The sequence below is a fragment of the Nestor notabilis genome, unplaced genomic scaffold (genome assembly GCF_000696875.1).
Source record: "Nestor notabilis isolate BGI_N333 unplaced genomic scaffold, ASM69687v1 scaffold33250, whole genome shotgun sequence".
In the NCBI taxonomy this organism is placed as follows: Eukaryota; Metazoa; Chordata; class Aves; order Psittaciformes; family Psittacidae; genus Nestor; species Nestor notabilis.
This window is the reverse complement of record NW_009911214.1, coordinates 23,522-29,521: the sequence shown is the minus strand read 5'-3', so window position 1 is coordinate 29,521 and position 6,000 is coordinate 23,522.

The window sequence follows — 6,000 nt, the reverse complement described above, 5'->3', positions numbered from 1 at the left end:
TAAAACTAGCTGGTTTTATATAACATTTTGTGATAAAGTGATTTGCCAAAATACTATTTTCAACTTATAGGAAAATTAGTACTGTTTTACCATGATTGCTAAGATTCTGTGGAAGAAAAATCAGAGTGAGAAACTCCTGCAGGAATTGTAGAACATGAGGTGATTTAAAAGGAGCATTATTGCTTTCAGTGTTTCCTGCTTTCTTTCTTTACTTGTACATACATCCACGATGGAGGACACACTTGAACATTGCAAACTGCTTTGTGTTCACTACAGCCTCACTGTAGGAAGCTGTGGACTTTAACGAGCCCTCCCCTTTATCTTGTCTTCTTCAGGCTGAACAAGTGCAGCTCTTACAGCATCTCCTTATCTATTGTTCTCCATCTGCCAGCTGTCTTGGTAGATGTCCATTGGACTTGCCCCAACATGTCAATGTCTTTCTTGCTCTGGGCAGGCTAACACTGCACATGTTACTCCAGCAGCAGCCCCACAAGACACAAAGAGAGGGAAGGACTCCCTTTGTGCGACCTGCTGCCTGTGTTCTTGCTAATGCAGCCCAGCATGCAGTTGGTCACCTTTGTTAGAAAGGCTCACTGCTGGCTCTTGGTTCCACTTTGTTGTCTACCTGGTAGACAGTCCACTTCTCTCCTGTCTACCAGGATCCTGGGTCGTTTTCTGCAAAGCTGCTTTGCTGGCTGCAAAACCAGCCCCCATCCTGTACTGGGGCATGAGGCTGGACGTTGCATTGGCCTTTGTTGAACTTCATGAGGTTCTTACCAGGCTATTTCTCAGCCTATCTGGGTTCCGATAAATACGGAGCTCACCCCACGTACGTTAAACAGTACCCTGAATTTTATATTTGTCTGCAGACTCTAATCCTTTATCCAGACTGCTAATAAAGATGTTAAATTATATTAGCCCCAGTATCCGTCCCCAGGGAGCACTACTAGTAACAGGTTACTGGCTGAACTTCATACCATTTGTAATGATCCTTTGAGCCAATTTTCTGCCCACTTTACTGTCCGCTTGTCCATATCTCACAAATTAGATTATAAGAATACAATTGAAATGGTGTCAGAGGTATAGCTGTAGTAAAGGTATAAAGTATGTAGTGCTCTCTTAACCCACACAGCCCATCTTGGTGAAGGCAGTTTTGTTGGTGAGGCTCATGCTAAATTCATGTTGGCTGTTCCTAGTCATGTTCTTGTCCTGCATGTGCCTAGAAATGGCTTCTGGGAGGATTTGTTCCATAGTCTTCACAGTGAATGATGTGAAGCTGACTGGCTTGTAGTGACCTGAAAAGCTCTTCACTGCCCTCACTTGAGGTATGTGCGACACTTACCTCTCCCAGGTAACCCATCAATAACCTTCCCAAGTCACTGTGACCCTTACAGAGTGTGTCCTTTCAGTGACATTGGCCCTTGGGTGCATGAGTTTGCATGTGTTCAGTTGACTTATGTGCTTGGTTCATGTACTCCCTGCCTGTATCTGCCTTTACGATGGTCATGCTCCACTCACAGAGACTCTGCTAGTAGGCTTTACTCCAAGCCAGCAGAATGTGAGCAAGCTTTCACCTAAATACATTCAATCATTCAATATAGTAAATCCCTGTGAGTGCACACTGCTGTCAGATCAGAGCTGGCATTTCACCAGTTTAAATTACAGATAGAATAAGCATATATAAAAGAGAAGGGCCTGAGAAGGGATTGTACTCCTCGGGAGGAAGACAAAAATACAGAAGGCAAGTACGGTGCTTTTTAACACAAATGTGGTGTAATCAGGTGCTTTCATGACCTGGTTGATTTAGTGCGAAGCTTTTTGTGAGTTTGTCTTTTCCAAATAATAGTTTAGCGTTACAGTAATGGTCCAGAATGTGCTTTTGCAAAGCAAGCCAGAATAACAATGAAGTGAAACTGTACTGCAGACACAAGGATCTCTTATCTAAAGACCCTAACTGGAACACTAACCCTGTTAGATATAGGGTTAGTGTGCCAGTTGGAAAGGCACATAATGATTAATAGAAAAAAATTGCTCTTTTTATTTCAAGTAGTAGGTGTGGAAGTGACCATAGATGACATATATATTACTTTAATTCAATCTTAGTAAAAGGTTGGCAAACAGTGTAATGTAAATACCAACAAAGGCTGTTGTTCCTGAAAGTATTCCTGAATGCTTTTCTTTTTATGAGAGAAATTGAAAGGTTGTGTAGTATAAACTGCAAATCTTACAGCAATTTTGGTATCTCTGGAGAGAGCAATTTGCTCTGAACATAGAATCAAAACACAAATGGTCATTCAAAGCACTAGCAGTGGAAACAATTTTTTTTTTTTTTTTACTAACTTTTGGTAAAAATACTCTCGCATTTAGAAGCTCATATGAAAACATGTTTAAAGCTAGATCAGGCCTTAGTAGAAACTAGCGAATGGGTGGTTGTTCCATTAAATACCTTTATGTGTGCATATAGTTTTTGGTTAAAAAAGAAGAGGTGCTACATCTGGTCCTCATTGTGAGACACCAGCTTCTTTGAAGATCAGCAAGTTGATCCTTTTTAAAACCTTTAAAAAACCCCTTTTTTTGAAACTTCTAAAAAATCGCTGATATGGCAGAGGCAGCGGGTGGGATTTTTCACTTTCTGAAAGGGATCACTGTTAAGAGATTTGAGATTAGAATTTTGTCATCTTTCCCTTATGAAAAGCTGTTAACTATGTTGTTACTTTTAGTGAAAGAAGGTAGTTTTTTCACGTTTACTCTGTGAAAAAGTAGGGGCAAATCCATAGAGGTTACTGTGGAGCAGCTGATGGGCTGTTGGATTACCTCCCACCTGACCCCTCTGGTACCTTGCTTGCTCATTCATATGCATTGCAGTAGAGGTCTGCAGTGTCTTTGCTTGTGAGAAGTAAACCACTGAATAATTATTTGGTTACACGTTCCAGCATATGCCATGCCATTTTTCCTTGTGGATGTTCTTGGCCTGCCAGATAACATCATTATGATGATGGAGTTAGCTGTAGTGGTATCTTTTGGTGGGTTTGTGAGCTTCCCCAGTGTCCCTGGAAGACAGATTTGAGGTGCCTTTCAGATGCGCTTACCGCTGTGTTGCTGATATGGGTGGCTTGCTTCTACATCATCCTGAACAGTACCTAAATTCTCCATTTGTCTTATTTTGATTTGTGTGAAGGGTGATTTCCACGTAATCGGCAAACACTTGGTAAATTCCAAGGAAGTAGAAAGGTGATGGGGCAAGTTTTTGAGCCTGGAGGGTCCTGTTGAATTTTGCTGTGAGACTATTGATTGTTTGATTAAAATCAGATCAAAGTACTGGAAGAGATTGACTTGAATATGTGCTATCGCCGAGAGTCATTTTCTGTTCTTCATTAATATTTCCTCTCCCCAAACTCAATAATGGCAAGTATATGTTTGAGACATTTTATTTCAGTCATTTCACAGTTATTAAAGTAGCAGAATAGGAAATGTAATTGACTGACTGAAGGTTTTGGGTATGCTTGAGCTTTGTTATGTTACAGGAATTACATGTATTTGCTTCTTTTTAAAATTAAAGAGCTACTGACTTGCTTATTAGACTACTGTTAACTGGGTGCTAAGGGAAACTGGTGATGTTAATTTTAAAAGTGGTGACTGCTTTAAAAACGTGCCTTATATTTGTGTGAAAGTAAATTGTCATATTTTTACTCATAAAACCTTGATTAGTGTGTTTATAAGATCCTTTTCTAATGGGCCAATGACCTGGAGAGTGCTATATTAATAGGTGTAAATTTGTAAACTTAAAATCTGTTAACATCTTGCCAAGTTAAATTGATGCAATCCAAATGCATTTTTATACTGATGTATACAGAATAGCCAGGTAACTGTTCGTAGTCTCATTTATTTCTGTTGCTTATTTGTGATCAACTGAGGTAATATTTTGGTAAATGTTAATATGTCATATTTTTTACATATATAGTGGAGGCTTGTTCTGGTTTGTGGCACTTTGTTTTGTTGTCTTTTCCTTTTAGGATGTGTAGAGTGTAATTAGTTTTTAACTATGAACATTCTGAATTGGGATTCTAAATAGAAACCATTGTGTAATGCAGGTAACCACAGAACTTCCAACTTCTTGTGGAGAAAACCTATTATATTCAGAGCAGTAGTAAAAAGTCTAATAGCTGTTTTGTTTTACCTTAGTTTTTAAAAAATGTATGCTATTTTATATAAAGCTAGCATGGAAACAAATGACTGGGAGACACTGTGTTGGAAATATTTAGTTTTTCTTCTTTGTGCAAGGTACAGTGTTTGCAAATATGGGGAGGCTTAGTATTTCTTTGATTCGGAGTGAGTTTGTCACTCCTGGCAATAGAGAAATCAATTGCCAGTAGCTTGATGAGGTTTAGTTTGAAGGTAATTGAAGTTTTACTGTGATAAATCCTTCCTATTAATTAACAGGAACAATTTCTTGTGACAAGACCCCCCCTAATTAGCTGACAATTTATAACTGAGGAACGGGTATTGACTGAAAACTTAAGACCCTTCAACACATTCAGTTAACATAATTAAAATGAATGAGAACTGCATTTGGCACGCCTCATTTTAATTATGTGAAAGTTATATTTGCATGTCACTTTGTGCTCATTTGAGCGTGTTGTATGTTAGTTCAAACACTGTGGATATTATTCTGTCTATATTTTTAAAGTAGAAACACTAAGTTCAGCAAAGCTTCAATAATTATGCAGAATTTCACAAATCTCTTAAATTATTTTAAGGCAGTTTCTGTGTTGTTTTGGAAATTAATTTAAAGTTGAAAATTTCACTTACGCATTTCTAATGTAACTATTTTGATAAATATGTATATAAACTTACAATTAAGATGTTTGGTTATGAATTTATACAGTCATCTTAACCTGGCTTTCTGGGAAATCTTGTTGGAGTAGTGTTTTGGTGGAGAGGGAATATTACAACTTGGTAGAACTTAATATACTGTCACTTTCATATTTCTGGTGGCACAGCTTGTCTGCTTCTCTAATCTGTTTTACATAGTGATGGCAGACTTCTTTCAGTAGTAGTATCAGAGGAAAAATAGAAATGTTTAGTGTGGGAAGCACACAGAAATACAAAGCTGAAATAAAAGGGGAAATGTACTTTCAAATTTGGTAGAACAGTATTTTCCAGCAATTTGTGACCTATTGTTGGGAAAACATGTTGTATTTATTTTGGTTCACAGTGTACTGAACATTATTTCTTTAATTGTTTCCAGAGGTTTTTAGTGTATAAATGGAATTAAAAAATGGCAAGGTGCCATTTGCAGTTTATTTTTGTGTTTTGCACAAAGAACTTGCCAGAAATCATAATTTTGAAATGCAAAGCCTCAGTGTTATATTTTCAGTTTGGTTTGATTCCATTAGAGAACATGACTTTAGCGTTTTATGCTGGGAAGCATTTGTGCGCAATTGAAGAGAGAATTGCTGTTCCCTCACAGCAGTATGTGATCTCCTTGATGGGATACTCAGCCTCTGGTTGTCTTCCAGCCAGTCTGGGCATACACATGCTTCAACCTACCCGTCTGCAGCTCCGGATCCCGCCAAAGGTGTGCATGAGGGAGAGGAGGATGCTGTTGGTCTGCAAGGTCGTATGTAGGGGGAGAAGGGAAGATTTACTGGTGTGGATTTTTTGGTGTGTAGGGAAGAACACGGAGAATTGTTAGGAAGGATTCGTCATGGTCTGCCTTGGGATAATTTGCATAGGGCATTTGCGAGACAAAATCCATGGGAAAATGGGTTTCATTCTTATATTCATTGTTAGTGAAAGTGTTAGATTTCAAATGGAAAATACTGCTACCCAACTGGAAGAACAGTGATAATATTCAAGTGTGGTGTACCACATCCAGTTTGTTAACTGGATTTCATTGGTTAGGTGTTAAGTATTAAGGATTGATATAATTACTGATGTTCTCTGCTTCTTCACCATTTCAACCTGATGAATGTGACAGATTAGGTATCATGGTAATTG